At 38.6% G+C, this 26,806-nt stretch overlaps 1 pseudogene across 1 annotated transcript; it reads left to right on the top strand.

The window, feature by feature from the left end:
- LOC147569087 (putative receptor-like protein kinase At2g42960) lies at positions 1 to 26,725 on the top strand (annotated as a pseudogene). Its single transcript, XR_015231188.1, has 7 exons — positions 1 to 134; positions 21,720 to 22,398; positions 22,486 to 22,590; positions 23,019 to 23,140; positions 23,229 to 23,398; positions 23,526 to 23,662; positions 24,377 to 26,725. The product of XR_015231188.1 is annotated as a putative receptor-like protein kinase At2g42960 (transcript).
- The last annotated feature ends 81 nt before the right edge of the window (positions 26,726 to 26,806 follow it).

Here is a 26,806-nt window from a genome sequence, read left to right as displayed (position 1 = left end):
CTCTCTCTAGTTTCTGTCAATCTCTTCATCTTCACCTACTACTGATAACTCCATTTCTTCCTTAAACATTGTTCTCACTTTCCTACCAAGAGTTCTTATGTTCAAGTACTTTCATCAAATCTCTTCTGCTACAGGTGAGGATCACTTTTATGTTATCAAAGCTTGGTGCTTTAGGGTTTTCCACTGAAAGTTATATGGTATGAGAAAGCTCCATTTCAGCTTAGGAACTGTAAAACTAAGGTTTCGATGGAACAGAAACGAGGAATTAGGAATTTTCGAAGAAGCTGAAAGAAGGGAATTAGGGATTTCGATTCCTTTTATACTTAGGTCATGAATACCAGATATGACCTAGTCTTGGTCTAAGAGCACCCATAACAGTCAACACAAGTTGACTCCAGTCGTTTTCTAAAAGCAGCCACAAACTCTTGAAGATAGTTGATAGTATAAGGCAGCCTCAAGATCTTCTTCCTACAACAAGAGAAAGTTTGTTACATAACAAATTCATAACAAACTTTTCTGTTATTTGCATTTTTCTGTTTTTCTTCTTTAATCTAGTATAAAAGCATATCAATGTACTTGAAAACATTTCATTGAAATAAAATAGAGCTAAGAGAGATTTCTTACATGGTATCAGTCTAGGTTTTGAAGATACAAAACTAGTTTTGTAGATCCAAAACTAGGGTTTTCTCTCCAATAGCTCAATAGCAATCATCATCTCGTAAAGATAAACAAAATCAAGATTAAAATTCAGAAGATTTAACATTCATCATCATCACAAAATCAAGAAATTTGAAGATCTCAGTTTAAAAAGGTTTTGAATATTACTTTTTTTCGGACTTCCTTCCAAGCAATCATCAAATGGCTTCATCTCAAGGTAATTTGCCCCCAATTTCATCTGTTACTAACTTCATCACTGAGAAGTTAAGATGATTCTAACTATCTCATGTGGAAAGACCAAGTAGAACCCCTTCTCAGCACTTATGAGTTACTAGGGTTTGTCACAGGCACCATTGAACCACCACCTCAACTTATGATCATAAATGGGATTGAGCAAGTCAACCCAGACTTCCAACAGTGGAGAAGTAAAGAGAGTTTTGTAAGATCATATTTGAAAAGTACTCTCTTTAAATCTGTTTACTATGATACATATGGTCTAAACTCAGCTAAAGAGATTTGGGATTATCTCTATCTTACTAATAATGAAGGTCTTGAGTCCCAAAAAGACCAATTGAGAAGGAAACTTCAGACCATAAAGAAGGGGAATTCTTCCATTACTAAATACCTCAGAGAACTGAAACAAATTTCAGATTCTTTAATTTCTGTTCATGATAGAGTCAGTGAACCTGAGTTAATAAGATTTGCAATTCAGGGTTTAAGTGTAGATTATGATCCTTTTACGATTGCCATTAGAGCAAATAATGAACACCTAACCTTTGCTCAACTCAAGTCAAGATTGGTTCAACATGAGCAATGGTTGTTATCAAGAGATATTGATCAAGAGGCTTATTATGTAAAAAGGTATAATCAAAAGCAATATGCAAAGCGAGGGTATAAACCATCACCTACATATTATAGAAATCAAGGTCAAATAAAGAAAGATGCTGCAATTTCATAAGTTCAAGCCAAACCACCATCAAATTCTCAAACCAAAGTGGGTATTAGGGCTGATGATTTTGATTTCACTGTTCCTTGTGGTATATGTAAAAGATGGGGACATTCTGCTGGGGTTTGTTATTTTAGGTATACACCAAATAAACCTCATATGGGCTATCATTCAGAATCTCAAAATCAGCATGAGTCAAATGATTCTAGCATAGAAAACACTCATGACCCTATAACAGAACCACAATCTTACTTATATGAGGATGAGTCTTTACTTGAATGCAACAATGTTATTCTATATGAATTTGAACAGTCTAATGATGATGATGATGTTTTTCAAGAATGTCACACAGTAATTGTACATGATCAGGATAATGATATTTTCTAAGATTGTGTCTCAATCATGTCAAACTATGATGAATGTCATGTAGTCACAGAAACTGACTCAGTTAAAGACAAGGCCTAGCTGGCTGATTCAGAAGCCAGCAGTCATATGACACACACTACTTCAAATCTGATATCTAGTCAATTTTATCAAGGCACAGAGGCTGTCATGGTGGGTAGTGGTAAGTTCTTACCAATTACTAGCACTGGTTCTTCTCAATTGTCTACATCTACCCATACTTTTGAACTAAATAAGGTGTTATGTGTTCCAAATCTTAAGAGAAATTTGTTGTCTATCTCAAAATTTACTAAAGACAATTCATGCTCAGTTGAATTTCTGCCTTGGGGTTATACTATTAGAGACATTTGGTCAAAGAAGCTCTTGGCAGAAGGTCTTATGAAACAAAACTTATGTCCTATAGAAGTTCATAACAGTCTACTACAAAACAGGTCTCACTCAGCTAATTTAGGTCACTCTCATCATGGTGTACTTCAACAATTACATAAGGAAGATAAAATTCATTTCTCTACTTCAAAAGAGAAATCTTTTTGTTCTTCTTGTGAATTAGGCAATAGCAAATGCCTTCCCTTTGAGGATTGTTCTACAACTACTAATACTCCACTTTACTTAGTTCATTGTGATGTTTGGGGACCAGCCCCTATCACCACATCTAATGGAGCTAGATACTATATATTATTCCTTGATGACTTCAGTAAATTTAGTTGGACTTATGCTATGAAGGTAAGGTCAGACAGTATGAAGTGTTTCACACACTTCAAGACAACAACTGAAAATCTCCTTAAGGATAAAATTGTCTATTTTCAATCTGATGGTGCTCCAGAACTCATGAAGGGTGAATCCAGAAGTTTTTTGGACAAAAATGGTATTATTTTCAGAAGTTCATGTCCCTACACACCACAACAGAATGGGAAGGCAGAGAGAAAGCATAGACATATCACAGAACTAGGTAATACTCTATCCTTTCACTGTTCATTACCTAAATTCTTATGGTTTAATGCTTTCAACACTGCAGTATATCATTAACAGAATACCCACTAAAACACTTCAAGGGTTATCACCATATGAAATACTATTTCATGTTATTCCTGATTACTCCCAGTTCAAAATCTTTGGTTGTGCTTGTTATCCACATATGGGAATACTTAGAAAAGACAAGTTAAGTCCAAAGAGCCTTCAATGTGTATTTTTGGGATATAGTAATGAACACAAGGGTTATAAATGTTATGAACCTATATCCAAGAGGATCTATAATTCTAGACATGTCACTTTTGATGAAGGAAACTAGGGGTGTACTCGAGTCGAGCCGAGCCGAGTAGTAAGATGTTCAAGCTCGATTCGTGTATTTGACTGTCGAGCTCGAGCTCGGGCTCGTTCGAGTAATTGTACACTTGTTCAAGCTCGGTTCGTATAAGTTTGAAAGAGCTCGAGCTCGAACTCGGGCTCGCATTGTTTTAAGCTCGTTTATCAAAATACTTCAAATTAAAATTTTCTAAATCATCAAAATACTTCAATGATCATTTGTCACATACAATAATAATGATTAATGATTCATATTCCGATAATTTTTTAATGGTTGATATTTCATGTACAAGTTTCAATACTAATATGTAATTATGTACTATACTATTATAAGAGTATGTTAAATGAGCTGTTCACGAGTAGCTCGTGATACACTAAAGAATGTTCAAGCTCGGCTCGTTTATGTAAACGAGCTTGATTTTGAGCTCGTGTTAAGCTCGGGCTCGTTAATATTTGAGTCGAGCACGAGCAATAGTCGAGCCGAGCTCGATGATGGGCCTAAAAAGTTTCCTAAATAGGTCTACACCCGCAAGTGCACGGGTATCAAGTTGTAAAATTCCGGTAAGACCGGTTCGTTCCTCAGAGACTAAGTCAAATTTCAATTCTAATCTTAAAACTATTAGGTCTTCAAAAAGTGGTTTGATTGATAATATTTTTTTTCAAATAATAAAAAGATAAATAGCAATTCAAAATTAAATAATACTAAAGTTGATATTCAGATAACGGGAACCTAGGGTTTTCGAATCCGTTCTTATAATAATTCTTACAATGATTCATTATGATGTAGTTAGCATATTCTTTATATAACTCAGATTTTTGGTCCATGAATGGTCAAAAAAATCCGGAATATTTTATCATGGAAATCAATAAAAATTATTAACAAATCATATATAAAATTAAGTACGAAGAACTTCATCTAAAACCCTAGATAGATAAGATTAGTTACTCATAGGCATTATGTAAAAAGAATTGGAAAATAAAGTAAAGAATCGGAGAGAAAACACCTTTTTTCGCATTTTTTTCCTTCTGCGCAGCCAAACAGAACCTTAGGGAAAATTATTTTCTCGTCTTCCCGGAAACGATTTCCAGGTGAGAAAATAATTTTCCTTCCCTGGTTTTTCTTCTCCTTCTCGGTTTTCTCTTTATTTCTCTTTCTATACTGTTTCTTTCTCTCTCTAAACAAACTATGAACACTCTTTAATGTTTATAACCGAGTGATGATAAAGAAAGAAGAAGAAGAAGATGATAATGGAGTTTATTAACTTTGATTCAATCTCTCTCTCTCTCTACAATATCTCTCTCTCTCTCTCTCAACTATCTTAATCTAAGTTTCTCTATAAAGAAAAGAATCAGAAGAAGAAGAAGAAGAAGAAGAAGAAGAAGAAGAAGAAAAGAAGAACAGAACTCTCTTTCTCACTTTCTCTCTCTTGCTCGGTTATGAGCTTTAATGGCCGAGTGATTCTCCTCTTTCTCTCTGTCTAAACTCTTATACCCTTTTTCTGTTTCGCTCTCCTCCTTATAACCGTGGAGTCCTCCTTCTTTTATTCCCCAGCCGAGAGATGTTGTAAATCGTGAGAGCTTTCCAAAACCGAGCCCTTCTTTCCTTTCTCTCTCTCTCGAAAATCTGATCACCACTCAATAAATCGAGCTCACTTTCCATCTCTGTTTTCATTCTTCCATCCTCTTTAACTCTTTCCTTCTTTATAATATCACATTCCCTCTCTCTCTCACTCTTTATTTCTGTTTCAAAACTTTCTCGGTTCACCCTCTCTTTCTCTATTTACTTTTTGTTTCCTTTCATCTCTCTCTACTGTTAGAAGAGGAAGGAAACTAATCTGTTTCATAGATAGAGACAAGAGAGAGAAAGAACCGCTGGAATATTACCCCCAATCAGTTCGCTAGGCCCCACCAGTGAATAGATGTCGTGTGGCATGCAAAGGTTTGATGTAGTGCTTCACAAAGTACTTTAAACAGTTGAGTCTCACGGTCCAGATTAAGCCATCTTGCTCGGCAATTATCTAGGCCGTTGGATCCTACTTCGCGTGTAAGGGGTACCCTGTCACCAAGCGTCGCGCTGCTACGAATCAGCCCTCTATGAGAATCCCGAACATCACCCGCTAGTGACCGAAGGTATCCCGAATACATCCAGATGCACCGCGTTCTCCCATTAAGTTTGTGCCACGTGTCCTTCAAAGCTCTAAAGTTGACTTGATCTTAACCAACTACGACTTGCTCTAACTTGTTCATCCGGACTCCAATTCGATTTCCGTTTTCACCCACGGGCTCGTCTTGGACTCTACTTTAACCCGATCATCAATATTGGCCAGAATACCCTTGTCATTAAAATGACCAAAATGCCCCTCAAGTAAGTCTTTATTACGATGTTTTCGCATCGAACTCCGTAAATGAGACCTGAGAAAGAAAATCAAACAAATCATCAGAGTAACCGCTCGAACTAGACTAACTAACCCGAGTTAAGAGATTCAGATGGGACATTTTCATGTCTCATCAAACATCCCCAAATTTAGATTTTGCTATTCCTCGAGCAAAACAGAAAAATAAAACTAAACCAGTTTCACCACTTTCGTAGGGACCCACGGTTGCACTTGGCACGTGCAACAAGCCGTTAAACCTCTAGGTTGCCCTAGAGGACGAGTTTTGTCTCGTGAGGGTTTGCAGTGAATTTACCCACAAAATTCAAAAATTTCAAAAATCCAGAAGGGTCTAAATATGATAAGGACTAAAAATGTGTATCCGGTAGATTTTCGAAAGTTAATAAAAATGAAATCCAAGTCAATCAAACCATACAAACGCTAAAAATTCCTTCACTAGTAATCAAAACTCGAAGTGCACGTGACTAGCCAATATGAGTATCATTTCGGTTCAGAACAGACATGACCTTGATTACCTTCTCAATACATTTCGCTTCGACTACTGCCTCACTGTCATACCCTCAAAAATTTAAGTCACTCAGAAATGTTTCACTCAATGTGCGAGTATGAGCATGAAGAAAAACTCAACACATTACAAAAGACGGACTAAATTTTTGGTAAACGACTGATCTCATAGAAAGGAAACAACCACTAATACGGAATGGGGAAGTTAACCAACTCTTCTCACCTGATCAACTATCTAACAATGCTTCCTAGAGGTCAATAGACTATAATGATGATGTGACTAGAACTCTTGAGAACTCGACGTCTTCAAATCTTCAAGAATTACTTCAAGGGATAAATACTTAAACAAAACTAAACAAACATTTCTTTTCTTTTTCTATATTTTTTTTTTTTTTTTCGAAACACAACTCAAAATACACATCTTACTTTCTCAACAATTTCCTTGGGTATAATTTTCTCCTCTTTGCTTCATGTCTTATTCTCAGGGTTCTAAATGATGGATGAGATCTATTTTCCTCTAGTTGACATTGCTTTCAAGTTTCTCAAACTACAAGAGAAGGGTTTACTTCCTGATGACATCCATAGTGGTTGTAAAATTTGAACTCAAGAGATCAACTGAGCTCTAATGAATATTGCGAGGTTGAGTAGCTCTTCATTCTACTCGGAGTTATCACAGAAGAGATCACTCAAAACAAAAGGAAAGACTCAGAATCTCACATAGGTTAAGTCTCCACTAATGATCAATTAAGTTCTCTCAGAAAAGTCTACTCTTCACCTATCTAACACTCACATGGCTAGTGCACAACAACTCCAAGACTCGAGATTCGTGGAAAAACTTTCAGCAAAAGCATAGTACGACCAACTAGACTCTATAACTATTAACAAGCAAAAACAACTAGACTCACATTTTCAATCCAAAAATTAAAAATTTTGAACCCTTTTGAATTTTTGAAATAAGGACTAAAAATTCAATCCACTATAACATCCCCAAACTTAAACCGAACATTGTCCTCAATGTTTTGAAGACTATGCAAAAAATAATAGGATGTAAGGAAAGATGTTACCAGATTCAGAAGTCCTATGCATGGGTGGCCTCCCAAAAAGCGCTAAGTTTAACGTCTTCAGCCAGACGATACAGATGATTCAACAATCCTTAAGTAGCATCTCTATAAACCAATAGGCGAAACATCTGAGGATCTACCCAAGACACGAAGTGATTAGTGAATGATAGTCTCACACTTGTGCAAATATGTTGCAGTACCCGTGAGACTATCATGATCAGGTAAGAATCCCCAAACTTCGACGACAATAAAGTCGTTAAGTTTGACCATGGACTAGAAAGAGTATAGTCCTCGTAGAAAGGATCTAGATATGGAGGAGAAACCAAGTGAGGTATTGCACCAACTTCTAAACATGCTTCCGAGGGATACGATACAAGAGGATCTAGAGGACTATCAAATACACCCAGAGTTAAACAAGAGGTTTCTGAAACAGGTACATGGAGTTCTTCCAAAGGAATCACTCGGTTACCAGACTTAAGCTCTACCAAAGTTGGTTCAGATAAACCCTCTATAATTTGTTTGATTATGATGTCATTAGTGTCCTTAAAGAACTCCAGATCCTTGACTACGTCAAGCGAGTCATCATTCTCATTTACTAGATTGAGCAGCCAAGATTCATCATCATCTTTTATGGTGGGTCCATAGCTCAGTGATAGAGTATTTGACTCATACGATGGAAGTGGTGACTCTAAGGTTGGCAAAGTAATCGACTCAGACACTAACAAGGAGGTAGACGCTGACATGTTATCTATCTCATTAATACTATCCTCCTCATCTAAGCATAACAGTGCCAATAGAGTTTCTAAAGGATCCTCGGATAAAGTCTCAGGTAAAGAATCCTGAACGAACATATCTATTAGGTTCATCTCACTAAAATCATTAACATCATCAGGGAAAAGTCCAGCCTTAAAGATGTTCATCTCTACAGTCATGTTTCCAAAAGATAATTTTAAAAGTCCACTCCTACAGTATATGACAGCATCAGATGTAGCTAAGAATGGTCGTCCTAGAATGACGGGAATTTGGTTTTGGGTATCACTAACTGGTTCAGTATCTAAGATGATGAAATCTACTGGAAAGATGAATTCACCAACTCTTATTAAAACATCTTCCACTATCCCACGTGGTCGCCTAACAGACCGATCTGCCAACTGGAGAACTATATAAGTGGGTTTTATTTCTCCTAACCCGAACTGTAAGTAAACCAAGTAAGGAAGTAGGTTAACACTGGCACCTAGATCTAACAATGCTCGTTCGATCTCATGTTCCCCTATGGTGCATGATATGGTAGGGCTTCCTGGGTCTTTATACTTAGTTGGAAGGGTTTGCTGGAGAATAAAGCTGACTTGATTAGTCAAGAAGACTTTCTTATGCACATTCATCTTACGCTTCCTAGTACATAGATCTTTAAGGAACTTAGCGTAAGCTGGGATTTGTTTAATAGCATCTAATAATGGAATGTTAATACTAACCTGTTTGAACACTTCCATTATCTCCTCAAACTGAGTCTTCTTCTTTAGTTCTACCAAACGCTGAGGATATGGGGCTCTAGGAACATACGACTCAGGCACAATGGGTGGGTTTTCAGACTCAGGAGCCTTCTCAGGCTCTTTACTAGGGACACTAGTTGGTAAGGTGGGTTGTTCAGAGTTTAGTTCACTATCTTCGGGAACTCCTACCTTATTGTCAATTACCCTACCACTTCTAAGGGTGGTTATTGCATTGGCCTGGTCCATCGACTGTTTACCCTTCGGGTTTGGCTCTGGTTGACTAGGAAACATACCCTGATCTCTTTGCCTAAGGGCTTCTACCTCGGTTTTTAGACTAGAAATTTCCTTGGAGGTTTGTTGCATAAATTTAAGCATGGTTTCCTCTAAAGATCCCTGAGGAGTATTTTGGGTATTAAGCTGACCCTGATTTTGAGCATAAAGATTCCTAGGAGCATTAAACCCAGGAGGGTTCATGGAGCTACTAACCTGACCCTGATTTTGACCCTTGGACCAAGCAAAATTGGGGTGATTTCTCCAACCCGGATTATAAGTGTTCGAATAAGGATCATATTTCTGACAGTAATCTTGCCTAGAGTTTAGGTAAAGAGCATTAGCTTGCTCTTTTTCGTCAGAAACAAAGAATAGGGTACACTTATTCCCTGTATGAGATGGGTCTCCACAGACGGAGCATGGATAAGAGATGGATTCATTTCCAACACTCATGGCCTGAGTGGGATCCTCCCTAACTGCTTTAGGCTGACCAAGCTCTAGGGCTTCTATCCTTCTCGTCATGGCGGCGAGTTTAAGTTCGGAGTCATCAACTCTATAGATGCCGCCTTTATTCGGAGTAGGGTTTGCCCTAATAGGAGGTTCTCTAGAAGTTTCCCATTGATGGGATTTCTCAGCTAAATCTTCTAGAATGTCATGCAGTCATCGACGGATTTATAAGTAAATCCGCCACCACAGAATGACTCTACCATGGATGTAGTGGGATAGTCTAGTCCGTCATAGAGAAATTGGACTAGTTTGCTCTTTTCATAACCATGGTGTGGACACTGTAGTTCCAGTTCTTTAAAATTGCTCAAGATATTTGTAGAGAGATTCTCCTTCTTGTTGCACAAAATTATTAAGACTTTGCCTTAAAGCGGTGGTTTTGTGCTTGGGAAAGAATTTCAGAAGGAATAAACTGGTTAATTCTTCCCATGTGGTGATGGAATGAGGTTGTAAGGCATACAACCAAGATTTTGCTTTCTCTCTCAAAGAGAAAGGGAACAACCTAAGCCTCACTATTTCATCAGACATATTGGGGAATCTTATGGTCCCACAGATTTCTTCAAAATCCCTAACATGGTGGTAAGGATTCTCGTTCTCAACTCCACGAAAGAGTGGGAGCATTTGGATAATGCTAGGCTTTAACTCAAAGTGAGCCGTGGAGTGGGGTAACTGTATGCATGATGGTTGACATGTTCTAGTAGGGTTCATATAATCCCTGAGTGTCATAGGTGGATTTCCATCCCTGGCTTGATTTAGATTTTCACCCATAGTGTCACTCAAAGAGAGATTGGCTAGAAGATTACTTAGATGAGTTTCTCTACTAATGAAACGACCTCTCTTATCACGATATCTATCGGGCATAAACTAGAGCCCAATGACCAAGGATATTCTCAAACCTTTTTTTTTTTTTTTAAATGAAAACCGAGGAATCACTACGGAGACCCTAGAGGAAAGCAAACACAATCAGTCTGACTCCACCAAAGTAATACGGTCAAACAATTCTTGGTGACGACCAACGATGAACGTTGTGATAGCCGTCCAACCTTCGGTAGCGTTGCCTCTTCTCGAGGTGACCTTTTAAAGAATTGATTAACACTTTCCTTTGAGGAATGTCCAAATAAAAATTAAGTCCCTGAATTGTGTTAAAGATCCTATGAGCTCGAAAACCTTAAGGGCTGACGTCTAATTCAGATTTTAGATTTTAGGTGAAGTTTGGGATCGTGAATGTTGTTACCTATTTGGGCAAGAGAACGGTGATGAAATCCGTCTCCTATCTTTCAATTGGGTTATTGCCCTTACTAGAATGCTTACACTAAGCAATTCGATCAAAACAATTAAGCACACGAAACACGCAAATACCCACTGACAGGGGCTTCGTGGGTGATTAGAGAAATTACCTCCCGTTCAGGACGGGCGATGACCCTTGCAGACGACCCAGGCCACTCTCCCCTTGAGTGTTCCAACCCGAGGCTTCGTTTTGGTTTTCGGTTACAATTTATAAAGCCCTCCAATTTAGGGTCAAAACTTTAATACCAAAAACAAAAACTAGAAAGTCTAAAAGTCTCTCTCTCACCAAAAATAAAAAAAATACTAAAAATAAAATGTAAATTTTCCTTCTTGAGCTCCTCTCCTTGTTGCGCCTTTTCCTTCGCTCCTTAGCGTTCTACACACCAAAAATGGAAAAGCAAGTCAAAGTGTCCAAAAATAAAAACTTACCAAAAATAGAAATAAAATTAGATTCAATTCAAACTAAGTCCCCGGCAGCGTCGCCAAAAACTTGATGGGCCTAAAAAGTTTCCTAAATAGGTCTACACCCGCAAGTGCACGGGTGTCAAGTTGTAAAATTCCGGTAAGACCGGTTCGTTCCTCAGAGACTAAGTCAAATTTCAATTCTAATCTTAAAACTATTAGGTCTTCAAAAAGTGGTTTGATTGATAATATTTTTTTTCAAATAATAAAAAGATAAATAGCAATGCAAAATTAAATAATACTAAAGTTGATATTCAGATAAAGGGAACCTAGGGTTTTCGAATCCGTTCTTATAATAATTCTAACAATGATTCATTATGATGTAGTTAGCATATTCTTTATATAACTCAGATTTTTGGTCCATGAATGGTCAAAAAAATCCGGAATATTTTATCATGAAAATCAATAAAAATTATTAACAAATCATATATAAAATTAAGTACGAAGAACTTCATCTAAAACCCTAGATAGATAAGATTAGTTACTCATAGGCATTATGTAAAAAGAATTGGAAAATAAAGTAAAGAATCGGAGAGAAAACACCTTTTTTCGCCTTTTTTTCCTTCTGCGCAGCCAAACAGAACCTTAGGGAAATTATTTTCTCGTCTTCCCGGAAACGATTTCCAGGTGAGAAAATAATTTTCCTTCCCTGGTTTTTCTTCTCCTTCTCTGTTTTCTCTTTATTTCTCTTTCTATACTGTTTCTTTCTCTCTCTAAACAAACTATGAACACTCTCTAATGTTTATAACCGAGTGATGATAAAGAAAGAAGAAGAAGAAGATGATAATGGAGTTTATTAACTTTGATTCAATCTCTCTCTCTCTCTCTACAATATCTCTCTCTCTCTCTCTCTCAACTATCTTAATCTAAGTTTCTCTATAAAGAAAAGAATCAGAAGAAGAAGAAGAAGAAGAAGAAAAGAAGAACAGAACTCTCTTTCTCACTTTCTCTCTCTAGCTCGGTTATGAGCTTTAATGGCCGAGTGATTCTCCTCTTTCTCTCTGTCTAAACTCTTATACCCTTTTTCTGTTTCGCTCTCCTCCTTATAACCGTGGAGTCCTCCTTCTTTTATTCCCCAGCCGAGAGATGTTGTAAATCGTGAGAGCTTTCCAAAACCGAGCCCTTCTTTCCTTTCTCTCTCTCTCGAAAATCTGATCACCACTCAATAAATCGAGCTCACTTTCCATCTCTGTTTTCATTCTTCCATCCTCTTTAACTCTTTCCTTCTCTATAATATCACATTCCCTCTCTCTCTCACTCTTTATTTCTGTTTCAAAACTTTCTCGGTTCACCCTCTCTTTCTCTATTTACTTTTGGTTTCCTTTCATCTCTCTCTACTGTTAGAAGAGGAAGGAAACTAATCTGTTTCATAGATAGAGACGAGAGAGAGAAAGAACCGCTGGAATATTACCCCCAATCAGTTCGCTAGGCCCCACCAGTGAATAGATGTCGTGTGGCATGCAAAGGTTTGATGTAGTGCTTCACAAAGTACTTTAAACAGTTGAGTCTCACGGTCCAGATTAAGCCATCTTGCTCGGCAATTATCTAGGCCGTTGGATCCTACTTCGCGTGTAAGGGGTACCCTGTCACCAAGCGTCGCGCTGCTACGAATCAGCCCTCTATGAGAATCCCGAACATCACCCACTAGTGACCGAAGGTATCCCGAATACATCCAGATGCACCGCGTTCTCCCATTAAGTTTGTGCCACGTGTCCTTCAAAGCTCTAAAGTTGACTTGATCTTAACCAACTATGACTTGCTCTAACTTGTTCATCCGGACTCCAATTCGATTTCCGTTTTCACCCACGGGCTCGTCTTGGACTCTACTTTAACCCGATCATCAATATTGGCCAGAATACCCTTGTCATTAAAATGACCAAAATGCCCCTCAAGTAAGTCTTTATTATGATGTTTTCGCATCAAACTCCGTAAATGAGACCTGAGAAAGAAAATCAAACAAATCATCAGAGTAACCGCTCGAACTAGACTAACTAACCCGAGTTAAGAGATTCAGATGGGACATTTTCATGTCTCATCACTCGAGCAACTCGTTAAAAGCTCGGCTCATGTACACCCCTAAAGGAAACTTTCCTTATTCCAACATCCAGCAGCACATGTCTAGTGGTGATCAGAATAAGCACTCACATATTAGCTTACCTCTGCCATCTCTACCAAATAGATAGTCCATCTCTACTGAATTAGGGACACCTAATAATAGTACACCAGCTAATCCAGCTTCTAGAGGGTCTGGTTCAAGAGACTTGGGCATTTCTAATAATAATATTAGTACACCAGCAACATCTCCTGTTCCAGTGTTTATTCAGCAGCCTAGTCAGATTATAACTAGGGGCAGAAATGGAATTATCAAGAGTAAGCAACTGCCATCAGACTTTGTGGCTCATTATTCCTCATCTCACACTTTAAATGTTGCCTATTTGTCCATTCTAGAGTTACCTACTGAACCAAAATCTTACAAGGAAGCTGCTAAACATAGTGAATGGACAAAGACTATGAATGATGAATATCAAGCTTCGTTAGACACTGAGACATGGTCTTTGGTCCCATATGATAAAAATATGAATGTACTTGGCTGCAAATGGGTTTTCAAACTCAAACAAAAGAGTGATGGTACCATTGAAAGGTATAAAGCCAGACTTGTGGCTAAGGGTTTTCATCAACAAGAGGGGATTGATTATGATGAAACATTCAGCCCAGTGGTGAAAGCTAACACCATCAGAATAGTACTCACAATTGCAGTGACAAAATCATGGCATATCAAGCAACTTAATGTGTCAAATGCCTTCTTACATGGCATTCTTGATGAAAATGTCTACATGATTCAGCCTCCAGGGTTTGTACAGTCAGGCAAGAGACAAATGTTTGCCATCTTCACAAGGCTCTATATGGGTTAAAACAAGCTCCTAGGGCTTGGTTCAACAAGTTTGCCTCATTTCTCTATCAATATGGCTTTCATAAAAGTAGAACAGATCACTCAATGTTTGTCTATCATTCCTCATCAGGGACATTAGTTCTTTTTCTATATGTGGATGATATCATCCTTACCGGCAGCTCAACTTCTCATATTGATTCCTTGATCAAAGATTTAAGTGTGGCTTTCAAAATGAAACATTTGGGTTCCTTGTCCTATTTCCTAGGAATTGAGGTATCTCATGATCCTATACAGAAATATATGCTCCTAACACAGAACAAGTATGCATTACAACTATTACAAAGAGCAAAATTATTGGATTCCAAGCCATCCAAACTGCCTGTATCTACTGGAGAAAGGATTTCACTTACAGAGGGTGATGAGCTATCCAATCCAACAGAGTATAGAAGTCTGGTAGGTGCCTTACTGTATCTTACTTTAACTCGTCCAGACATATCATTTGGAGTAAATTACTCAACACAATTCATGCACAAGCCAACAACGTCTCATTTAGTACTTGTTAAAAAATACTTAGGTATATTAAAGGAACAATGGGTTCTGGTATTAAGTTGGAAAAGGGAGATTTATCATCTCTTATAGCCTATTCAGACTCAGACTGGGCAGGCTTCCCTGACTCGAGAAAGTCAACAGGGGGTTACTATCTATTTCTTGGATCGAGTCTCATCTCTTGAAGCTCGAAGAAATAGGCTACGGTTGCTAAATCCTCTACAGAAGCAGAGTATAAGTCTCTATCAAATACTGCAACAGAAATGGTTTGGGTGTCTTACCTCATGGATGAACTCGGTTTCTCCTTGAAGAAACCATTCGTATTATACTGTGATAACATCAGTGCGAAGTTTCTTGCTTCTAATCCCATCTTCCATGCAAGAACGAAACATATTGAGGTTGATTTTCACTATGTTAGGGATTTGGTTTCGAATGGTACCATTATTGTTCATCATCTTCCAACAAAGGAACAGATTGCAGATATATTCACTAAAGGGATTTCACTTGATCTCTTTGATTTCTTTCGGAACAAACTGATGATTCACAAATCTTCATCATCGGTTTGAGGGGGGCTGCAAAACTAGGGTTTCGATGGAACAGAAAAGAGGAATTAGGGATTTTCGAAGAAGCTGAAAGAAGGGAATTAGGGATTTCGATTCCTTTTATACTTAGGTCATGGATACCAGATATGACATAGTCTTGGTCTAAGAGCACCCATAACAGTCAACACAAGTTGACTCCAGTCGTTCTCTAAAAGCAGCCACAAACTCTTGAAGATAGTTGATAGTATAAAGGCAGCCTCAAGATCTTCTTCCTACAACAAGAGAAAGTTTGTTACATAACTAATTCATAACAAACTTTTCTGTTATTTGCCTTTTTCTGTTTTTCTTCTTTAATCTAGTATAAAAGCATATCAATGTATTTACAAACATTTCATTGAAATAAAATAGAGCTAAGAGAGATTTCTTACAGAAACCAATTTTCAGCGAAAGAAAAAGAAACCCAGAAAGGAAATCTCTTCAATTTCTTTGTTTATTTGGCATTTGTGAGAAATGGGTTTTGTTTAGGTGGATTAGATTTAGGTTTTTTCGCCTTGGGTTGTTGTCTGAGATCTTTGATTATAGATCTACAGTTAGTCTTATGCTTATATGATAAAGAAGAAGAAGGTGTTAACTAGTGGTTCAGAGATCTAGGTGAGGTTGTCACTCTTCTGAATTCAATTACAGGTATGAGGAAGAAGAAAATTCTTCTAAACTTGGGATTTTTTTTTCTTTATTTTTGTTGTCTTACTAGATTTTCTGTAATTGAACCAACATTAGATGAGAAATAATATGTTTTGTTGATTATGTTGAGAATCATAAAGAAACTGCTGATTTCATTGTCAATAAGCAGGATTTTGCTGTCCTTTTTGGCTTGATAAAGTATGATAATAGCTGTTTTCTGCTTTTTTTTGGCTTTTGATGTGTCTATTTGAGGTCAGGAATTGGTAAAGAATTTGAATGTCATACATATATGTAAGTGGCGGTTTCATGACTTGGATTGAGGCGGTTTCATGGCTTGGAAGAGAGGCGGTTTGATGAAATCAATTGGATGCAGTTTTGGAAACCAAATTGAAGTCGGTTGGTGGAGCCAAATTGGTTTCCAATTTTATACTCAATTTGGAGTCGGCACAACCCAATCCCACCGGCTTATATTAAATATAAATAGGTGGGTTGAGTGCTTTTGTAACCACACCAACACAAGCAACAACAACTCTTCTTTAGAGAGCTAGAGAGAGAGCAAGAGTGAGAGAAATTTTTCATAGTTTTTTAGCGGTGTTAAATTTTTCGGTCGTCGAAGATTTAGTATAGAAGGTTAATTCTATACGGTACCATCTTGGGACGAACTTGCAGGCTGTGTTAGTCGTCTTCATCTATCCTTCAATAAAGATTTCTTGTTCGCCCGAGGACGTAGGCTTTAAAGCCGAACCTCGTTAAATTCTGTTCGCATATTTGATTTTGACTTAGCTTTTCGATTCATCTTCATAATCGGATCAATTTCTAAGATAGGTTCGATAGCTTCCGCGACTTTTAGTTATAACAATTGGTACCAGAGCCTTGTTGAGATTGAACGAAGGAGAAGATGGGATCGAGAGGTGGTACGGTCAAAGCAGGGAAATATGAGATAGAGAAGTTCAATGGGAAAAACGATTTTTCTTATTGGCGGATGCAGATGAAGAATCTGCTAATCTCGCAGAAATTACACAAGACGTTGACGGGAAAGAAACCAGGAGATATGTCAGATGAGGATTGGGAAGAGTTAGATCTCGAAGCACGGGCTACCATTATGTTGTGTCTTGAGAGGGACGTGGCGTTCCTAGTAGACGAAGAAACAACGGCGGCGGGTGTGTGGTTAAAGCTAGAAAGCAGTTTCATGACGAAAACTTTGACGAATCGGGTCTACTTAAAATCCAAATTATTCACATGTAGAATGGAAGAGGGTTCTTCTATTCAGGAATATGTGAATAGGTTTGACAGGATTATCTCAGATTTGAAGGATATTGATGTTAAGGTTGAGGATGAGGACCAAGCCCTCATATTGTTACTTTCATTACCTAAATCCTATGAGAACCTTGTTCAAACTTTGATGCTTGTTGGTGATAGTCTAAGCATGGAAGAGACGAGAAATTCGCTATTAGCGGATGACCTTCGTAAGGTTGCTACTAGCAGTATGGCGTCGGGTGGAGTAGACAAGGATCAAGCACAAGGGTTGTTCGTAACGAGGGGGAGGAGTAATGAAAGGGGAAAGGGAAAGGGCGGGAAATCTAGATCCAAATCTAGAGGCTCTTTCAAGAAAACGTGCTTTAGTTGTGGTGAGCTTGGCCACTTTAAAGCGGCTTGTCCAAAGAGAAAGTTGAAGCAAAAGAACGAAGGCTACAAGGAGAAACAAGAGATGCAAGAGGCCGGATATGTGTCAGAAGAGGCGGACGAATGTTTCTCGGTGACAGAGGTGTCTGAGAAGATGTTTGATAAGTGGATGCTTGATTCAGGGGCGTCACACCATATGTGTCCAAATAGGGAGTGGTTTACTACCTATAGGAGTATAGATGGTGGTACAGTTATACTGGGTGATGATAGTATATGTAAAACTGTGGGACTCGGAACAATACGGATCAAGATGCACGATGGAGTGGTGAGAACATTGACGGACGTAAGACACATACCCGATTTGCGGAAAAATCTAATTTCCCTTGGTGTGTTGGAGCGGAACGGCTGTAAGATAATTATAGAGAATGGCTCCATAAAAGTCGTTAAGGATTCTTTGGTGGTAATGAGAGGTACTCGTTACGGTAATTTATACAAACTTTTGGGGACAACAATTACTGGAGATGTAGCAGTAGGAATCAGTGGAAGGGATCCAACGGCTAGTACGAGGCTTTGGCATATGCGCCTTGGGCATATGTCAGAAAAGGGTCTATCTCTGATGTGCGGGAAAGGCTTGTTAAAGGACATGAAGAAGCCTTGCATGGAGTTTTGTGAGCATTGTGTGTTCGGGAAGGCACACAGGGTGACGTTCTCTACAAGCAAGCACAAGAGCAAAGAGGTATTAGACTACGTACATACCGATGTCTGGGGACCGGCAAAGTTACCTTCCAAGGGTGGTTCCAGGTATTTTGTTACATTCGTTGATGATCATTCGAGATTTGTCTGGCTTTATTTTCTGAAGCATAAGAATGAGGTATTCAACACATTCCTGGTGTGGAAAGCAATGGTTGAGAACAAAACTGGTCGAAAGCTGAAGACGTTAAGATCGGATAATGGGACCGAGTACACGGATGGGGCATTCAAGGAGTTTTGTAATCAGGAAGGCATTGTGAGGCACTGGACAGTAGTAAACACACCTCAGCAGAATGGAGTCGCAGAGAGATTGAACCGTACACTACTTGAGAAGGCTAGATGTATGCGCTCCAATTCGGGATTAGGCGTAGAATGATGGGCAGAATCTGTTGCTACAGCTTGTTATATTGTGAACAGGTCTCCACATTCTTCTTTAGATGGCGGCATACCTTACGAGGTGTGGTCAGGTGAACATGCAGATTACGGGAGACTTAGTGTTTTCGGTTGTACGACCTATTACCATGTTAAAGGTAACAAACTTGACAATAGAGCAAAGAAGGCAATTTTCTTAGGATATGCTACAGGAGTCAAGGGTTATCGGCTATGGTGTACGGAAGACAAGAAGTTTGTAATCAGCAGAGATGTGGTGTTTGATGAGTCATCTATTGTAGCTATGGCGAAAGCTACGGTGCCTAGTTGTGGTGATGTTGGGTCTACTAAAGCTCAAGTAGTGAAAGTAGAAGCCGAAGACCAACGGGTTTCTAGGAATCATGATCAGGTGGAGCATCAGGATAATACTCAAGATGAGGAAATTGATGAACCCGATCATGAGGAGGTTCAAGGGGAAGGTACACAAGTTTTACAACAACAACAGCAGGATGTTTCGGTACACACTAGGCCGAAACGGTTATATAAGCCGGTACAGAGGTTTGGGTCAGACAAACCTCTTAGGCATTACGGGCAGGCAAATGTGGTTGAATATGCACTCTCGGTGGAAGACGACGAGCCGGTCACCTTCAAACAAGCTATTACCGTGGCGGAAAGAGAGAGTTGGTTGGTTGCTATGCAAGAAGAGATGGAGTCTCTTCACAAGAACAAGACATGGGAGGTTGTCCCATTGCCCGAAGGTAAGTCTGTTATTGGTTGTAAATGGGTGTATAAGAAGAAAGAGGATTCTTTCGAGATCAAGGGTACAAGGTATAAGGCAAGACTAGTGGCCAATGGTTATGCACAGAAAGAAGGGGTCGACTACAATGAGATTTTCTCACCGGTCGTGAAACATACTTCTATTCGGGTGCTATTGAGTATTGTTGCTCATAGTGATCTTGAGCTAGAACAACTCGATGTTAAAACCGCCTTCTTGCACGGAGATTTGGAAGAAGAAATTTATATGGCTCAACCTGAGGGATACAAGGTTGAGGGTAAAGAAAATCAAGTATGTCGTTTGAGGAAGTCTCTTTACGGATTAAAACAATCCCCTCGCCAGTGGTACAAACGATTTGATTTTTTCATGCTAAAACATGATTTTCGCAGAAGTGACTATGATTGTTGTGTATGCATCACGAAGCTTCGCGAAGGTGACTTTATTTATCTCCTTTTGTATGTGGATGACATGCTTATTGCTTCTCGAAGCATGGTGGAGATAGATAAGTTGAAATCTCAACTCAGTCAAGAGTTTGAGATGAAAGACATGGGCGCTGCAAAGAAGATACTGGGAATGGAGATTAAGAGAGAGCAGTCAAGTAAGAAACTGTACTTGAATCAGAAAGGTTACATCGAACGAGTAGTTTCTCGGTTCGGGATGCAGAATGCGAAGGCGGTGTTAACACCTTTGGCACCACACTTCAGGCTCTCGGGAAAACAATCTCTCACTACTACGGTGGAGAAGGATCATATGGATCGTGTACCATATGCTAGTGCAGTTGGCAGTTTGATGTACGCCATGGTGTGTACTCGTCCGGATATTTCACAAGCGGTCAGTGTGGTTAGTAGGTTTATGTCAAACCCGGGGAAGACACATTGGGAAGCTGTGAAGTGGGTCTTGAGGTACTTGAAGGGTACTGTTGATACGGGTTTGTGCTTTGGTGGAGACACATGTCAGGTAAGCGGTTATGTTGACTCGGATTATGCTGGCGATCTAGATAGAAGGCGATCTACTACTGGTTATGTATTTAGGATACATGGTGCTCCAGTTAGTTGGCGATCGATGATACAATCTACAGTTGCGTTATCTACTACGGAGACCGAGTATATGGCTATGGTCGAGGGTGTGAAGGAAGCATTGTGGTTGTGGGGTCTTCTGGATGATCTAGGGATTAAGCAGGAGTGCGTAGATGTATGGTGTGATAGTCAAAGTGCGATCCACTTGGCGAAGAATCAGGTCCATCATGCTCGTACTAAGCATATCGATGTCAGGTATCACTTTGTACGAGATGTCATAGAGGAAGGTGATGTTTCTCTAATGAAGGTACACACAGATGAGAATCCCGCGGACATGTTGACTAAAGTGGTGACATGTAGCAAGTTTCAGCATTGCCTGAAATTGCTACAAATCGGCTCGTGTTAAGTTGCCCGAAAGGGCGTAATGGCGACAAGGTAATCTTTATTTGAAGGGTTGGTAGAACTACGGTAGGCTTGATCCTATAAAAGGGTACGTAGGCAGCCATGGTCATATGGCGCAGTCGGAGGAAGTTACAAGAAGCAGATATATCTTACAAGGAGTATCCTGGTGTTCGTCCAAAATTTGAAGAGTATCAAATTGTTTACGAGGTGGAGAATTGTAAGTGGCGGTTTCATAACTTGGATTGAGGCGGTTTCATGGCTTGGAAGAGAGGCGGTTTGATGAAATCAATTGGTGGCAGTTTTGGAAACCAAATTGAAGTCGGTTGGTGGAGCCAAATTGGTTTCCAATTTTATACTCAATTTGGAGTCGGCACAACCCAATCCCACCGGCTTATATTAAATATAAATAGGTGGGGTTGAGTGCTTTTGTAACCACACCAACACAAGCAACAACAACTCTTCTTTAGAGAGCTAGAGAGAGAGCAAGAGTGAGAGAAATTTTTCATAGTTTTTGAACGGTGTTAAATTGTTCGGTCGTCGAAGATTTAGTATAGAAGGTTAATTCTATACGGTACCATCTTGGGACGAACTTGCGGGTTGTGTTAGTCGTCTTCATCTATCCTTCAATAAAGATTTCTTGTCCGCCCGAGGACGTAGGCTTTAAAGCCGAACCTCGTTAACTTCTGTTCGCATATTTGATTTTGACTTAGCTTTTCGATTCATCTTCGTAATCGGATCAATTTCTAAGATAGGTTCGATAGCTTCCGCGACTTTTAGTTCCAACAATATATGTTCTATGTGAGTTCCTAGAGTCACATTGTTTTGAGTCATTTATATTTGTTTACAGGCTTGTCAAACTATAGAACAGAAGAATGGGAACAAATCTTAATGCCGAGTTACCGAAGAAAACAGGTCTCTTTGGTCTCAAGGTTTGGGTTTTAATTGGGATATGTGTTGCTTTATCTATTGTTATCATTCTCTCGGTGCTATGGGTATGTCTTATTTCCCGAAAGAAAACAAGAAGAGCAACTGATCTTCCGGTTAACCAAATCCCAATTGTTTCAAAGGAGATCAAAGAAGTAAGAGTAGACCAAGCATCAACAGATGAATTTGTTCCCCAGAATGGGATTATCAACATTCATGACAAGTATGAGGAATCGGATAAAGTTTTGGTCAATTCTGGAGTTGGAAAGGCAAATACTGTTGATAATGGTAGTCAGTCTGGTTCATTTCATAATTTGGAGAGAGATGGTGCAGGATCTCAATCTGGGGAAGAAGGAGGTTCTGGGGCTTTGCTACTTACAAGCCATCGTCGTCTTACCCCATAACTGCACCTTCGTCTTTAAGTTGTTTACCTGAATTTTCACACCTTGGTTGGGGCCATTGGTTCACATTGAGGACTTGGAGCTTGCAACTAATCGGTTCTCTAAAGAGAATGTTCTTGGGGAAGGTGGTTATGGAGTTGTTTATCGTGGTAATTTTGTTAAAGGAACCCCATTAGCAGTCAAGAAGCTCCTCAACAATCTGTAAGTTCAGAAAATGTTTCTTTTCTTTAACTTCGATAAAGTTTGTTTGTCCGGTCATTTTCTGATTATTCGTTGCTTTTCTTATAGAGGTCAAGCAGAAAAAGAATTTAGAGTAGAAGTTGAGGCTATTGTACATGTTCGTCAGAATAATTTAGCTCGACTTCTGGGATATTGTGTTGAAGGAACCCACAGGTAATACAATCATATACCTATTTCTTTATGATGATTCTCGACCCCTTCTCACAGACTTATGGAATCTTTTAATCTGAATTGTACGAATAAATAAAAACGATCATATTAGTTAAGAATTTTTCTAGCACTACTACCTCAATTACATTGAACACATGATTTAAATGCATTATAGCCCATAACACATCAAGAATGTTGGTATCATGTTTTTGTGAACTACTATGGTCAATGATAGAAAACCCAATACACGAGTTCTGTGTTTCTGATCAGTCTCTTCAGCTGCCGTTATTTATAGGCTAGAGTGATGGTTTTTACCTGTCCTATTTCTTGAATTAATGGTCCCCATTATAAACACATACCTGAATTTCCAAGTCTGCTCTTAGTGGTAGTCTGAATTCTAGGTTTCTAAATTTCATTTTTGAACTGCTCAGGATGCTGGTTTACGAGTATGTCAACAATGGGAAATTAGAGCAACGGCTTCGTGGAGCTTGCGACAACACGGATATCTTACTTGGGAGGCTCGAATGAGGCTTCTTTTCGGCACAGCTAAGGCCTGAGCTTATTAATCTAAAGCCGGAGTTTTAGGTTCTTCTTTTATTTTATCTGCACATGTTATATAAACATGGTTTATTTCATTTCAGGCTTGCCTATCTGCACGAAGCTATTGAACCGGAAGTTGTGCACCAAGACATTAAATCTAGCAATATATTAATTGACGATAACTTTAAATCTAAGGTATCTGATTTTGGTCTTGCGAAGTTACTCGGTGATGGGACAGGCCATATCGCAACTCGAGTTATGGGAACCTTGGGTAATGATCCATGAATTACAAAATCCTCTTTTTTTGGCCTTTGGGTTCTAAAGCTCCCAGTTGTGAACGGTTATCAGATGCGTAGCACATTTTGATCCTATTTATTTGTTTGTTATACTTTTTGCAGATATGTTGCACCAGAGTATGCAAATACTGGTCTTTTGAATGAAAAAGTGATGTATATAGCTTTGGCGTTGTTGTCTTGGAAGCAATCACTGGAAGTCTGGAAGGGACCCTGTAGACTATGGACGTCCTGACAATGAGGTAAGCATAAACTAGCCATCTAATATATATATACAATATCAATTATATATTGGGTCAATGAAAAGAAGCTTGTAAGAGATGGTATTTGGTTCGTGCTTCTGACAAATGGCTGTTGTATAGCCATCTAATCTGTTGTTGATTATTGTAATATGGTAGTGTTTTCTTCTTAACGTTTGGGCCTGACTCGCTTGAGTGTGATTTTTCTTGGTTGTCTGAGTTCGACTAGTTTCCGTTAGAGATACAATAGTCATTTTAAAGTATTTCAGATAATCGACCTCTAATTCCTACTTATTTTCGAAAGGCTCAACTATACCCAAATCAGCTTAAGTCAGCCATTTAGACAAGTCAGACGCACAAGACAGCTGAAAACCCCACATTTTGAAATCCTACTTGAGGCGTTAGATCTCGACTCAGATTTTAGATTTGAATAGAAAACACAAAGACCATCCAAGTGTCCAATTCATATTGGTGTACGTATTTCGGTGGAGACCCCTAATTATGCTTTGCCTATGTATGAAGACATTCCACTAGAACTATATTGATTTTAAATGAACTCAATTTTTTTCGAAAGGATTCTGTGTTTCTCTTATTGCCTACAACTATTCACAGTCTAGTCTCCTAAGAATAACATTCATTTATGTATTTTCTTCCTCTTGTGCTTCAGATATGCCTTTTCACTAGCCTAATGTTAAAATTTCTTGCTGGTAACTGCAGGTAAATATGATCGATTGGCTGAAAATGATGGTCGGGAGTAGGCGTACATTGAGACAAAACCATCGACCAGAGCCCTCAAACGGGCCCTTTTGATGATGGTCCGGGCTTTTGCTACTTACAAGCCATCGTCGTCTTACCCGATAACTGCACCTTCGCCTTTAAGTGGTTTACCTGAATTTTGTCACCTTGGTTGGGGCCATTGGTTCACATTGAGGGACTTGGAGCTTGCAACTAATCGGTTCTCTAAAGAGAATGTTCTTGGGGAAGGTGTTTATGGAGTTGTTTATCGTGGAAATCTTGTTAAAGGAACCCCGTTAGCAGTCAAGAAGCTCCTCAACAATCTGTGAGTTCCGAAAATGTTTCTTTTCTTTTACTTCGATAAAGTTTGCTTGTCGGGTCATTTTCTGATTATTCGTTGCTTTTCTTATGGAGGTCAAGCAGAAAAAGAATTTAGAGTAGAAGTTGAGGCTATTGGACATGTTCGTCATAAAAATTTAGTTCGACTTCTGGGATATTGTGTTGAAGGAACCCACTGGTAATATGATCATATACCCATTTCCTTATGACGATTCTCGATCCCTTCTCACAGACTTACGAAATCTTTTAATCTGAATTATACGAATAAATAAAACCGATCATACTACTAGTTAAGAATTTTTCTAGTACTACTACCTCAATTACATTGAACACATGATTTAAATGCATTATTGCCCATAACACATCAAGAATGTTGGTATCTTGTTTTGTGAACTACTATGGTCATTGTTAGAAAACCCAATACACAGAGTTCTGTGTTTCTGATCATAGTCTCTTCAACTGGCTTTATTCATAGGCTAGAATGATGGCTTTTTACTTGTCCTATTTCTTGTATTAATGAACACCATTATATAACCACATACCTGAATTTTCAACTCTGATTTTATTGGTGAGTCTGAATTCTAGGTTTTCACAGGCACAATAATTAAATCACAAGAAAAAGAGAGAAAAATTTGGAGAGAGGGAAACGTTGGGGGGGGGGGGGGAATTGGGGGATAGGGAAAGAAAGGTTAGTGAGAGAAACAAGAGGGTACTTTTGCAATAGAGGATCATAAATGCCATCAAGTCTTTTCCTGAGTTTAGTACCATTTCTGAAATGCCATAAGTCTTTTCCAGATTTTATTTGGACTACCATTTCTCTGACCCTAATAGTTAAATGTGGTAGATAAAAATATTAAATACACTTGAAACGATAACATTCAATTTAAAGACTAAAGTGCCCCTTCTCTATATAAATACTTAACACCATTGCAAGAAAGCAGAGAGGATTACTTTCTTCTTTTCTTTGCTTTGAAATACTTCTTGACATTTAGAAAAAAGGAAGAGAAAAATGTTAAACTTTTTTGACAAAGTAGTTTTTCCCATTCTAGTTTTGGTTTATGTGATAGATAGAATATCTGTGGGGATCATTATGAAGGGAAATGGAGTTGGTCTCCTCCTCAGTTTAATGTTATATTTTGCGGTTCGTATGTTTCAATCATACAGAAACGTGAATGAAATGGAAAGACGAGTCCATGAGCTTAGCATTGGTAATTTACCTACTTGTATGCTAACCTCGAACTCAAATCCTTCGCAAATGATGTATGAAGTGTGTTTTAAAAATTTTTACATATCAACAACGGTAACAAATGACATCCGAGTCTTAGAATATTGGTTAAGTGGGGTTAGTAAGCGTTTTATCAGAGGTTCAGAGGAGGCTTGCAAGATTGGACTTGGTGTCTTCCCTTCACCAATTAGAGGCAGGAATAACATTTCTTGGGTTGGACTATGTATTTCAAATCATTGTTTGATTTTTAGTGTACATGTTCACAGTGAGATTCCACCTCCACTTGTTAACTTCTTTCATTCGAAACGTCATTTATTTGTGGGTGTGAATGTGCCGAAGAAGAACCATCTTGGATTCTCAAGTCCTCCTATAGTGGTACAACAATCAATAGAACTAGGTGAGGCATTTGGGCAAAATGAAAGTTTAAGTTTTCAAGGTTCTTCATTAGAGTACATGGCTGCTCATTGGATTGGTGATTTTCCCCGGCTTCCTTTTGCTCTTGGGTGTGATTCTAACTGGCATTCAACTGTTCTATCAAATGAACAAGTTATGAATGCCACACTTACATGTTTCCTCTCATATAGTCTAGGACAGACCCTCCCCGCACATAGTCGCGGACACATGGATTGATAATAGTTTCCTCACTAAGTAGATATTACTTTGGTTTAGTTTCTTTGGTTTTTTTTGTTGTGTTAAGTCAGTATAGTTGTTCTAATATGTAAGCGACCTAATCATCTTCATGAATGAATATGTTTATTTGGTTCTAATTATATGTGTTTAATCTCTATTAATTTTCGGAGAAAAGCAATCATGACTTTTTCTTGTGATATATACTATTTACAAGAATT

The sequence above is a fragment of the Eschscholzia californica genome, unplaced genomic scaffold, assembly GCF_041429995.1.
Source record: "Eschscholzia californica isolate CP2 unplaced genomic scaffold, dmEscCali1.0.p SCAF_1, whole genome shotgun sequence".
Classification (NCBI taxonomy): Eukaryota; Viridiplantae; Streptophyta; class Magnoliopsida; order Ranunculales; family Papaveraceae; genus Eschscholzia; species Eschscholzia californica.
This window is presented reverse-complemented; position numbering and strand designations above follow the sequence as displayed.